Source organism: Lissotriton vulgaris, chromosome 5 (genome assembly GCF_964263255.1).
Source record: "Lissotriton vulgaris chromosome 5, aLisVul1.2, whole genome shotgun sequence".
Taxonomy (NCBI): domain Eukaryota; kingdom Metazoa; phylum Chordata; class Amphibia; order Caudata; family Salamandridae; genus Lissotriton; species Lissotriton vulgaris.
In genome coordinates, this window is record NC_141693.1 from 1,090,041,123 (window position 1) to 1,090,053,837 (window position 12,715).

At 45.3% G+C, this 12,715-nt stretch overlaps 1 pseudogene; it reads left to right on the top strand.

Annotated features, from left to right (window-relative positions):
- Positions 1-3,755: 3,755 nt before the first annotated feature.
- LOC147712042 (large ribosomal subunit protein uL6 pseudogene) lies at positions 3,756-4,408 on the top strand (annotated as a pseudogene).
- The last annotated feature ends 8,307 nt before the right edge of the window (positions 4,409-12,715 follow it).

A 12,715-nucleotide genomic window follows, 5' to 3' on the forward strand; every position in this document is an offset into this window, starting at 1 on the left:
GCATCAGCAGTGCACACAGATACCATTTGGGAAACAGCTGTTCAAGCTTCCCACACACTAACAGAGAACAGATACCTCATGGGTATCGGGCATGCAACCATCCTGCACCAAAGATGACAGTTTGCATACTGCACATGGTACGAAATCATATCAGAGAGTCCCAGTGGAGCTACAGCCCTTCCATGATGCCCTGGTGGAGAAACAGACAATAAACACAGGTCATGTCACATATCTCCTCTTTGGCTTTATTAAGTCTCCCCAGGACCTTGCATACGTTGAGGGAACCAAGTGTACCTGAATCTTTTGTTGGTACCACTTTCTTGCTCATAGGAAGTCCTATGTGGGGCACCATTAACATACATTCTTGAACCTGTTTCTACAATGCACTTAATAGCAATACTTACTGGCAAAACCTAAAAGCTATATTAGAATGGGTCTAGCACTTGTGGCAAAATGCAAAGTCTCTATATTAGCAAACAAACTTGAAATTGTAAACCCTGCTTCACTGTATCTGTGCTGTATATATTATTTAGGTATCCATTAACTCTCAGTCATTGAGTTTAACAAAACCAAAGGGGATGATGGGCAGAGTAAATATATGGCTATGTACTATCACTGTCTCCTTCATTTTTCATTTAAAACCTGCTTGTCAAGTATTAAATCCACGTTTAGTATAAATAGCTAACCTCTGAGACATGCTGTAGGTATGCTAAACCAAAGGGGATGATGAATGGAGTGTGGAACATTGCAAGCACTCACCCCCAGACAACTGATCTGGGTTTACTCCATCATCATTCTTTAGCTCACAGCGCCACCTCAGTTCAGACATATCCATATGCAAATCAGTCTGACCTTGTGCCTCATGGGAACATTCCAGCTCAAACTGCCAATCCATGTCTTCCTTGGACAGGAAACAAGCATCCTGGGACCGGTTTCTGGCTAATCAGCGTCATCAGCCAGGCTAGCTTGAATCCAGTGGCAAAGTGAGCAAGGGGCCCAAGTCTGGGCATACCCTGCCAAACTTAGGGCGACCAAAGCAAAACCAAAGGGCATGATGGACGGAGTGTTGAACATTGCAAGCACTCACACCCAGTCAACTGATCTGGGTTTAATCCATAATCATTCTTTAGCTCACTCCGCCAACCCAGTTCAGACATGGCCATATGCGAATCAGTCTGACCCTGTGTTTCATGGGAACAGTCCAGCCCAAACTGCCAAGCCATGGCGATGCTACTACCTTGAAACAGACTCTGTAACCGGGCAACTTACATGCCACACTTTCTCTGCCTGCAGACAGAGTAACCAGCTTCCTACTTCCCAAAAGCCTTACAACTTCACACTACAGATAACGTAATACTGACTCAACATATAATGTTAGTCATACTTTCTGTACATCAAAACTCTATATACATTAACCTAACAACTCTATACATTACCTGTCCTGCTTAACCTATAGCAACCATCCTCTGCTACCAAGAAAAACGGATCCAGCGCTACTCGAAACAAAACCTTTAAACCATCACCTTGTTTCCCAGGAGCTGTCACACTTTACTCGTCAGTGGGGCCCAGAACACTGTGAGTCACTCATAAACACCAATCACCTTGCTCCCAAGATCAGTGAAGACTAAAGGATGAGCTGCTGGATTTTAGTGGTGTCCTACTTCACCTATTTAATCTATATTTGATACATTATATACACAAGCATTTATTTTATTTACCATGGTTTTTAATTCTCAAGACAAATAGAAAAACATTTAAGACACCCCAACGTTTTGGTCAATGGATCAGCTAGTAAAAGTTATGACCAGCTTGATTCTCCATTTATTACATTTTTTTAATGATTTTAGATCTTATAGCATGACCTTATTGTATTAACTTTGATTTTAATTCAAATAAACATTTTATTTATCCTCTAAGGAAAGAGAAAAGTAATTCAAACAGTTTACATTTATTAGCAGAATAGTTCAGAAAAATAAGTCAAAGACATATTACCAATCCTTTTGGCAATGGAAATCAGTATTAGGACAGCCAAGTTCCCAAAAACAGCCTCTCTATTCTTTCTTGATGTTCACCTCCCATCAGGACTCCGACCCATCAAAAGTTAAAGTCAAGAAAATGTCAAAGTCTTTCCACCATAGAAAAATCGATCAGTCCGACAGCATGTCGTGGTGCGAAAAAAATTCAAAAGCGAGCTCTCTTCTCTCTTCCAAAGGACCTCTTTTATACCCTTTTTCCATAACTATCTAACTAAAATATAAAACTTTTAGGGTCCACACTCAATTTCCATTGGTCCATGCAAGGGGTGGACGGCAAAAACCTCATCTCCTTATTGTTCATATTTCCGCCAAGTCCGATCTAAATAAGGTTCTAAGGGCCAGATGTAGGTCGCCAATTACCGGTCGGTAACGGCCTATTTCGGCCGTTACCGACCGGTAATTGGTTTGTTAGATGTAGGGGGCCCGAATTTTACCGAATCTGTAAATTTACCGAATCGGTACATTTACAGATTCGGTAAAATACAGACTCGGTATATTTACCGAATCGGTAATTCCAGATGTAGGTGGCACTTAAAATAGTGCCACAGGCCCTTAAGCATTCATTATTTACCATGAAATACTATCTCATGGTAAATAACGAATTCCTGTGTACATGCACATCTGTGCATGTACACCTGTGCCATGTGGCACACATGCATGCCCTAAGGGCATGTACGTGTGTCACATTGCACACAAGCCAGAATCAGGGGTGCAACAGGGTGTCAAAGTGACACCCTGTCCCCCTTGTAAATTCGGTAATTTTACCGAATCGGTATTTACCGATTCGGTAATTGACATTGATTCCTATGGGCCGCCAGGCCCATAGGAATCAATGGCAATTACCGAATCGGTAAATACCGATTCGGTAATTACCGAATCTTACCGATTCGGTAATTGATTCGGTAAATATACCTACATCCCGATTGGCAGTTCTTAAATACCGAATCAGTATGATTCGGTATTTAAGAATCGGTAATCGGGGATTACCTACATCTGGCTCTAATTGTTTATTATTACATTTCTTCATTCGTGTCCTTAAACTTGTCACTTCACCATCTTTTCCCAGGCTCATGACTGGGACATCTCAATCTTGGCACCATTCTGCTTTTCAGGCCACGTTGACCTTGACCCACGCTGCACAGGCACAGACTGCTTGCACATCTCTCGAGCATAGTTGAGCATGCGTATTGAATCACTCTCCCTGATTCTCACAAACCGTCCATTTTATTTTAGGCAGCATGGGCCATAACGGGAACTATTATATAAACAAACACCAGCGTTAGATTTCAAAATATAGCCCTCTGTTTACCTCCCACCATTCTATATTCACCCTATTAGTGGTTACCTAGCTTTATAAGCAACAATTATGCATTGTTTTCTTACCATTCTCCATAATTTCTGCCAATAATACATTTAGGAAGCATACATGTGCAGGTTTTCATTAGATTATGACATTTGCGTACTATATTAGTAAGACGATTTCACTCAATTAGTATATTATGGTTCGCAACACAACACAAGCAAATTAGTATCCCACGTGTATTTGTGTATGTGCTTTCTATTCTATGTTGATTAATGTAAAATCACACAATTAATACATATTACTGGTATGGGAAAGAGACTTTATGAGGGGTATACAAAAACTTTTGTTTTTACCCTTGCTCCATCAATAGTGTAACAGTATGCTTTTGTAATTTCTACTCCAGTAGCTTTTTTTCTCTGTCTCCTGCGAGAATGAAGACCATTCTCAACAACCAGACTGTAGACATCCCCAACAAGGTGGACATCACCTTGAAAGGGTGCACTATTATTGTGAAGGGCCCCCGGGAACGTCTTCTTCGTGACTTCAATCATATCATTGTTGAGCTCTGTCTCATAGGCAAGAAGTATAGGAAGCTTTGTGATGACAAATGGTGGGGTAATCGCAAAGAGCTGGTCATGGTGAGCACAATCTGCAGCCATGTGCAAAACATGATTAAGGGATGTCACATTGGGCTTTTATTACAAGATGCGGTCTGTGTACGCTCATTTCCCTATGAATGTAGTTTTTCAGGACACTGGCTCGCTAGTAGGAATCTGTAACTTCTTGGGGGAGAAGTACATCTCCGGAGTGAGCATGAAGCAAGGTGTTAACTGTGCACTTTCTGAAGCCCAGAAGGACGAGTTGATTCTTGAAGGGAATGACTGGTTTCCACTTCAGCTGCCTTGATCCAGCAATCCACAACTGTAAAGAACAAGGATGTCCGAAAGTTCTTGGATGGTATCTATGTTTCAGAGAAGGGCACTGTCCAGCAGCTGGAAGAATAAGCTTGGTGTCAATGCCACCAACTGAAGCATTTCTGTAAATATAAATGGTCTGCCAGAAAAGCATCAAAAAGATCTTTGTGGTGCAAAATTAAAAATACAAAATACTCCAATAGTTGGTGTTCCTGGGTAGGGGTGCACCGGGAAGTTTAGAATGCGCAGGTTTTTTGGTATTCATACACTTATGTGTGGCCCAATCCTACCTGGAAACAGTCCAGGATTTACTCCTGTCAAATCTCCAAAATAGTGAGGGTGTGTGAAAGGTGCTTTCCTGTATAGAATGAAAAAAAGGGGAGTTAGGCCCACGGGACAAAGAATAGGCAGGGCAAATGGTTTGAATCCACTTTAAATTAAAGGATAAAATAGACTTTGTGTCCATAATGTAATGTCTACTGCAGTCTGAATATTACGTAAATATATTGTGGACACTAAATGAAGAGTTGAAAATAGGGCAACAAGACAAAAAGTAGTTGTTTTATTGTACTATATTGTTTTTCACGAATTGTTTGTTTCACAAATTGTTTGTTTAAGAGTCTTGTGAGGTTGTTTGCAAAGTATGATTTATTGTTTATAAATGTGTAAATGTCTTTTATGAAATGTTTTTGTGGTATGGAAATTATTTGACATTGTTTTCCATTTCTCCATGTGTTAATGTGTGAAATCACAACTGTAAAATATAAAGTAAAGAGGTTTGAATAAATATACCAGGATAGACACAAAGAGAAAGTGTTTGTCTGTAAATCTGAATCCATTCAATCTTTGGGAGATTCAGAGATATAGGCTTTCCTGTATAGAAAGCATTTTTAAATGGTGCAGTTGCACAAATCCAAAGACATTACACATGTGCAATTGAACTGCTGAAAGTCCTTTAAATAAATCCAAGTAGGAATTCACAAACATTTTCCAAGAATATTCTTGTCACAGGATTATCAGAGTACTCCTAAAAACATTAGTAAATTCCTAAAATGTGGTAGTTTATAACACATGGAAGGTAGTAAACCTGTAGCGACGGAATTCTGGATTTTCTTTTGGGGAATCTGGTACTCTCTGCATTGTATTTTATTGTTTTCTATTTGTGTAGCTCTGCATACCCTTGTCGAGGTTGAGAGGCACTTCATATTTCATTGGCCACTTGGTGAGAAGGGGGTTGCATGTAGCATGTCCTCTGTAACATGGTGCAGCATACATCACAGCTGATATGTGTGCATATCATATTACCACTGACAGACAGCTGCAGATGCCTCTAGTTATTCTTAAAACAAACATGCAAAAGTAGGGTAATGTGATTCTTAAGTAGGCGCTCTTCAGTACTGCTGGAACTTCTATAGTGTATCTCCAGTCTATACAATTCCACATTTAGTATATTATATTATCATCCACTGTAAGGGATCAAAGGTGATCCATTTCTATAGAAAAGTGCAAAGAGAGCACATATATTTTTAGAAACACCTAAGAATATTTTGAATGATAAAACAAAAAATGTTGCCATGCCAACAGGAATTGAAAATAGCACTTCTAGATGTCAATCATTAAAACAAATGTTTAATCTGCTATGTTTGACTTGGAAGGCTGTTCGTGAGGATAGCTCTGCGGGGGCTGTTTACAACATAATGTGAAAAACGTTGTTGTCTGTATAGAGAGCAATTGTAAGTAGTCAGGGTGTTCTTTACATCATCTAGCAGAGGGAAGTCATGCCACGATAAAAACAAGAGGTTTTTTGTTAGAAAGCAGCATTCTGGGTGAAACACATTGATTAGTTTACTTTTTTTATATCAGTTTTTTTATCGAGTTTTCTTTTACCAAAGAACAAAATACCAAGGGGTATTGTTTCAGAACCTGATTATTTCCTTCAAAATCAATAGTAATTTTTTATTAAAGTACCACACCTCAGTAAGTTTCTATCAAAAATATATATTTATTAAATTATTTGATCTGCTTTTCTTTTTTTCTCACCAATTGTGTAAACAGTTTTATACAAAAATATAATACCAATGGGGAATGTCTGACAAAGAAAACACAATAACAAATACACAGACAGTTCAAAGGGTGACTGTGGTGACATATAGTGCAAATGGGTGACCTTTCAAATTCAAACAATAAACAAGACAATAACATAAATTCTCCGTCCTTTTCAGGTCTTTCACTTTAGCTAGTCCTATTTCTTAAATTAATTGCTATAGTGAGCCAGGGCATGAGAATGGTTGTATGTCGACGTTTCAAACCTGTATTTATATGTGTTTGTAGATACATCAAGTAGGTTCTTCTTTAGGACAAAAGAAGGAAGTGTGACAGCCCTTGGTGTTTGGGAATTCAGAAGAATACATCTATTAACTCCTCCGAGCCTGGAAGAAGTTCTTATTCAAGTCACTTGACCGCGAGTTGGTGAGAGACACTCGAGAATAAAGCATTTAATGAGGTTTGGGAAGCAAGCACTGATGGACTTTGGCATCAATACATGACGATCTCTAAGAACTGAAAACTACTAATACTTTGGACCTTTTACCCCCTGGAGGCCAACAAGCACATCCAGAGAGGAACACAGCTAAAGAACAGCTGCTTGATTGATGATCCTTAAATAAGAACTCCTTTCGGGCACGGAGGAGTTAATAGATTTACCTAATGGTAGCTTTCTTGGCATCCTATTTCGTTGATTCATCCACCTCAGAGACAATGTTATCCTTGAATGAATTGGTTAATTCTTGTGCCGCTAAATTCCTGGATGAAAATTGCAAAAAACACAGTTGATGGACAGAATGTAGAACAATGTCATACATTCACCCCAGTACAAGGATCTGGGCATAAATCCATCGTTTTTTTGCACTCCACACCACCCTGGGTTAGACACTGGCTATATGCAAATCAGCTCTGACCCTGTGCCTCATGGGAACAGTCCAGTCCGAACTACCAAGCCATGTCTTTCCCAGACCGGAATCAAGCATCCAAGGACCGGTTTCTGGCTATCAGCCTTCTTCAGCCTGGATAGCTTGACTCCAGTGGTGTGGAGAGCCTGGGACTCACGTCTGAGTATACCCAGCACACTTGGGGTGAAAATTGCAAAAAACACAGTTGATGGACAGAATGTAGAACAATGTCATACATTCACCCCAGTACAAGGATCTGGGCCTTAATCCATCGTTTTTTGCACTCCACACCACCCTGGGTTAGACACTGGCTATATGCAAATCAGCTCTGACCCTGTGCCTCATGGGAACAGTCCAGTCCGAACTACCAAGCCATGTCTTTCCCAGACCGGAATCAAGCATCCAAGGACCGGTTTCTGGCTATCAGCCTTCTTCAGCCTGGATAGCTTGACTCCAGTGGTGTGGAGTGCCTCGAACTCACGTCTGAGTATACCCTGCACACTCGGGTGAAAATTGCAAAAAACACAGCTCTTTTGCAATTTTCACCCCGAGTGTGCTGGGTATACTCAGATGTGAGTCCCAGGCTCTCCACACCGTTGGAGTCAAGCTATCCAGGCTGATGAAGGCTGATAGCCAGAAACCGGTCCTTGGATGCTTGATTCCGGTCTGGGAAAGACATGGCTTAGTAGTTCGGACTGGACTGTTCCCATGAGGCACAGGGTCAGAGCTGATTTCATATTGCCAGTGTCTAACCCAGGGTGGTGTGGAGTGCAAAACAACGATGGATTTAGGCCCAGATCCTTGTACTGGGGTGAATGTATGACATTGTTCTACATTCTGTCCATCAACTGTGTTTTTTGCAATTTTCACCCCGAGTGTGCTGGGTATACTCAGACGTGAGTCCCAGGCTCTCCACACCACTGGAGTCAAGATATCCAGGCTGATGAAGGCTGATAGCCAGAAACCGGTCCTTGGATGCTTGATTCCGGTCTGGGAAAGACTTGGCTTGGTAGTTCGGACTGGACTGTTCCCATGAGGCACAGGGTCAGAGCTGATTTGCATATAGCCAGTGTCTAAACCCAGGGTGGTGTGGAGTGCACAAAAACGATGGATTTAGGCCCAGATCCTTGTACTGGGGTGAATGTATGACATTGTTCTACATTCTGTCCATCAACTGTGTTTTTTGCAATTTTCACCCCGAAAGTGCTGGGTATACTCAGACATGAGTCCCAGGCTCTCCACACCACCGGAGTCAAGCTATCCAGGCTGATGAAGGCTGATAGCCAGAAACCGGTCCTTGGATGCTTGATTCCGGTCTGGGAAAGACATTGCTTGGTAGTTCGGACTGGACTGTTCCCATGAGGCACAGGGTCAGAGCTGATTTGCATATAGCCAGTGTCTAACCCAGGGTGGTGTGGAGTGCAAAAAAACGATGGATTTAGGCCCAGATCCTTGTACTGGGGTGAATGTATGACATTGTTCTACATTCTGTCCATCAACTGTGTTTTTTGCAATTTTCACCCCGAGTGTGCTGGGTATACTCAGACGTGAGTCCCAGGCTCTCCACACCACTGGAGTCAAGCTATCCAGGCTGATGAAGGCTGATAGCCAGAAACCGTTCCTTGGATGCTTGATTCCGGTCTGGGAAAGACATGGCTTGGTAGTTCGGACTGGACTGTTCCCATGAGGCACAGGGTCAGAGCTGATTTGCATATAGCCAGTGTCTAACCCAGGGTGGTGTGGAGTGCAAAAAAACGATGGATTTAGGCCCAGATACTTGTACTGGGGTGAATGTATGACATTGTTCTACATTCTGTCCATCAACTGTGTTTTTTGCAATTTTCACCCCGAGTGTGCTGGGTATACTCAGACGTGAGTCCCAGGCTCTCCACACCACTGGAGTCAAGCTATCCAGGCTGATGAAGGCTGATAGCCAGAAACCATTCCTTGGATGCTTGATTCCGGTCTGGGAAAGACATGGCTTGGTAGTTCGGACTGGACTGTTCCCATGAGGCACAGGGTCAGAGCTGATTTGCATATAGCCAGTGTCTAACCCAGGGTGGTGTGGAGTGCAAAAAAACGCTGGATTTAGGCCCAGATCCTTGTACTGGGGTGAATGTATGACATTGTTCTACATTCTATCCATCAACTGTGTTTTTTGCTAAATTCCTGGAGGCAGGATCCACAAGAACCTCATCATTCGTTCTCCATGATCTAGTTTTAGGAGGAGAATTAGAGAAGCTAAGAGTAATAGTGATACAAGCATGGTCTGATACAATAATAGGCTCAATGGTGGGATTAAATGCTGATTGAAACTGAGAGTTGATAGTAAAAAAAGAATCAATTCTGGATAAGGAGTTATGGATATGAGATAAAAGGTAAAATCACTACCCCTTGGATATGAAGGTGCCAAACATCATTTAGATAATTTTCCTCAGTAAATTTATGAACCTGAGCAAATGAGCAATTGGTAGATTGTGATAATCTGTCCAGGGTGTTGTCATAGGGTAGGTTAAATTCTCTGGTTAAGAGATGACTAGAATGGGGGAGGCACGCGCGGCAGCGCCCAAGATGGCCGCCGGATAGCGGATCGCCGTTATCACGTCGGGATTGCCAACAAGAATATGCGGCTTCCATGCATTTAATTATCCTGGTACCAGCAACAACCACCACAAGTGCATCCTGCTCAACACCTGCTCCGTCCACAAACACGCCGCCGAACTCTGGGACCTCCTTGACTCCACAGCGCCGGACGTCGCCTTCCTCACGGAAACCTGGATGAACGCCTCCTCAGCCCCCGACATTGCCATTGCCATCCCGGACGGCTACAAGATCATCTGGAAGGCCTGAGTCAACCAAGCCGGAGGGGCATCACCATTGTCCACAGAAACACCATCCGCATCACGACTGACAACAACGACGCCATCACAACCGCCGAGCACCTTCACTTCAGATACACACCGACCCCAAGACCACCCTCAGAGGTACCCTCATCTACAGACCCCCGAGACCATGCACCCACTTCAGCGAAGCCATCGCAGACTTCATCAGCCCGCTCGCTCTCGCCTCCTCCGACTACATCCTCCTAGGGGACCTCAACTTTCACCTGGAGAAAAACAAGGACAACAACACCACCTCCCTGCTAGACAACCTCGCCAACCTCGGACTCAAGCAACTGGTCAACACCCCCACCCACCGAGCCGGTCACACGCTCGACCCCGTCTTCTCCTCCTGCAACCACGTCTCTTTCAACCACGCCACCGAACTCCACTGGACCGATCACAGCTGCGTCCATTTCAACTTCAGGAAAACAACTACCCACCACCGACCGCAACAAGCCCCCGAAGATGCTGGAGCAAGATCACCCCCGACCAACTCACCACCTATCTGAGCCAAAACCCACCCACCAACACCACGGACCTCAACGAAGCAGCCCGCAACCTCACACAGTGGATCACTGACTGCGCCGATGCCCTCGCACCTCTGAAGAACCCCCCCAAGCAACCCTGACAGCAGAAAAGCAACTTGGTTCACCAACGACCTCAAAGACTCCAAGAAATCCTGCCGTGCCCTCGAGAAAGCCTGGCGCCACGACCAATATGCAGAAAACATGATATCCCTCAAGAACGCCATCCGCGAACACCACCAGCTGATCCGCTCCACAAAAAGGTCATCCTTTAAAGAACGGCTGGACGACAACGCCCACAACAGCAAGGAACTCTTCAGCATCGTGAAAGAGCTCTCCAACCCCCAACGCCAGCAACAACGACATCACGCCATAACAAGACCTCTGCAACTCCCTCGCCACATTCTTCCACAGCAAGATCGCCGATATACATGACAGCTTCGGCCCTCAGACCACAGAACCTACCACCGAACCAGCGCCCTCCATCACCACCCTCCGCACCTGGACCCCCGTCAGCACGGAAGAAAGCACCCACACGATGAACACCATCCACTCCGGCTCCCCAACCGACCCCTGTCCACACCACATCTTCAACAAAGCAGACTCCGTCATCACACCCCAACTCCGGGACATCATCAACAACTCTTTCGCATCCGCCACCTTTCCTGAGAGCTGGAAGTACGCGGAGATCAATGCCCTCCCCGAAGAAACTCACCGCAGACCCCACCGACCTCAAGAACTTCCGCCCCATCTCGCTCCTCCCATTCCCCGCAAAAGTCATCGAGAAAACCGTCAACAAGCAGCTGACCGCCTTCCTCGAGACGAACGGCTCCCTCTATCCATCATAGTCTGGATTTCGAGCGAACCACAGCACAAAGACTGCCCTCATCGCAGCCACCGACAACATCAGGATCTTGCTGGACAACGGGGAAATCACCGCCCTCATCCTCCTCGACCTATCGGCTGCTTTCGACACGGTCTGCCACTGCACCCTGACAACCCGCCTCCACCACGCCGGAATCCAAGGAAAGGCCCTGGAATGGATCACCTCCTTCCTCTCCGACAGAACCCAAAGAGTACGTCTCCCGCCCTTCCGCGCAGCAGCCACCAAGATCATCTGCGGCGTACCCCAAGGCTCCACGCTCAGCCCCACCGTCTTCAATGTCTACATGAGCCCCCTCGCAGCCATCGCACGCAAGCACAACCTCAACATCATCTCATATGCCGACGATACCCAACTGATCCTCTCCCTCACCAACGACCCCGCCACCGCCAAGACCCGTATCCAGGAAGGAATAAAAGACGTCGCAGAATGGATGAAGCTCAGCCGGCGGAAACTGGATTCAGACAAGATGGAAGTCCTCATCCTCAGCCCATCCATCTCCTCCTGGGATGACTCCTGGTGGCCCCCGGCTCTGGGCACCCCCCCAAGCCCACGGACCACGCACGCAACCTGGGTTTCATCCTCGACTCCTCCCTCACAATGACCAGGCAAGTCAACGCCGTCACCTCTTCCTGCTTCAACACCCTCCGCATGCTCCGAAAGATCTTCCGTTGGATCCCCACTGGAACCAGGAAGACGGTCACCCAGGTCCTCGTCACCAGCCGGCTGGACTACAGGAACGCTCTCTACGCAGGGACCACTGCCAAACTTCAGAAAAGACTCCAGCGCATACAGAATGCAGCCGCACAACTCGTCCTGGACATCCCCCGACACAGCCACATCTCCGCCCACCTGAGAGACCTGCACTGGCTCCCCATCAACAAGAGGATCACGTTCAGACTCCTCACCCACGCACACAAAGCTCTCCACAACATGGGTCCTGAATACCTCAACAACCGCCTCATGTTCTACACACCTACCCGCCAGCTCCGCCAGCCTCACCCTCACCGCCATTCCATTTATCCACAGAACCACCACCGGAGGAAGATCCTTCACCTACCTAGCGGCCAAGATGTGGAACACCCTCCCCACCCATCTATGACTGACCCAGGACCATCTCGCCTTCAGGAAGCACCTCAAGAACTGGCTCTTCGAGCAGTAGCGGCACCCCCGACCCCTTGGGACCCTCGCGGGTGAGTAGTGCGCTCTATAAATTTTGTGATTT